Raw genomic sequence first — 984 nt, forward strand, 5'->3', positions numbered from 1 at the left:
CGCGATTTTAACGAATGTGTCCGTAAACGCGTGACCGCTGTTAATCGCGCGCGTTTTCGTTTAAAACACGAAATTCGCGATACACGAATTCGAAAAAGTGTTTATCGAGATCGTCTGGTCGCACGGAGCGACAGTTTTTCGATCGCCCGAGCTACTTACCTCGAGCGTTCGATAGGATCTGGAACTCGAAGAAGATCAACGAAACAGACCGGTAAGTGCGCCTTACTTTTTCCTATTTCGATATAAAGTATTACGGAAAACAGCAGGTTTACGAATATAATTCATTTATTTCGTTCGTACTCGATGCGTGCCAGAATATCCCTACGCTATAGTCGATACAAATTGGCTAAGACTTTGGACTATCTCCGGTATATTTGCGACACTTTCGCGAAACACGTTGACGGTTATGTCGATATAGTTGGATAGTTGGACGCGTAGACGCGTATGCGTACGCACGTGTCTGCACTCGAGCTATGTACAGTTTTAACACGTAACATAAAACGGATAGGAAGGGAACAGAAGGGAAGATAAGGAGGGAAGATCCGACGGAGCGGGAGAAAAAGAGAAGGGAAAGGGAAAGGAAGGGATGCGGCGGGAAAGGAGGGGAAAGGCCGGGAAGGGAAAGGAGATCGAAATAGGCGTATGGAATCGGTGCGTCGAAAGGCGAGAGGGATGCGAATAAAAAAGGACAGAGACAGAAGTAGAGCAAGAAATACGGGAGGATACGAAAAGGGTATAGGTTACGGTAAAAAGATGTCACGCGACAAATCGACGCGCTCTTTCACGAATCCCTCTGGTCCAGGTTATCCATGTACAATCGCGACGGCGCGTCGTCGAGATGGAACATTCGACTGCACAGGCGCGTGGACGTTTATATACATATGCGTAGATGCAAAAAAATCACGAGAAGCGTAGAAATGAGGAGAATAAGAATAATAATAAAATAATAATAAAATAATAATTATAATAATAATAATAATATTA

Source organism: Eufriesea mexicana, unplaced genomic scaffold, assembly GCF_001483705.2.
Source record: "Eufriesea mexicana isolate 0111107269 unplaced genomic scaffold, ASM148370v2 scaffold6179, whole genome shotgun sequence".
Classification (NCBI taxonomy): Eukaryota; Metazoa; Arthropoda; class Insecta; order Hymenoptera; family Apidae; genus Eufriesea; species Eufriesea mexicana.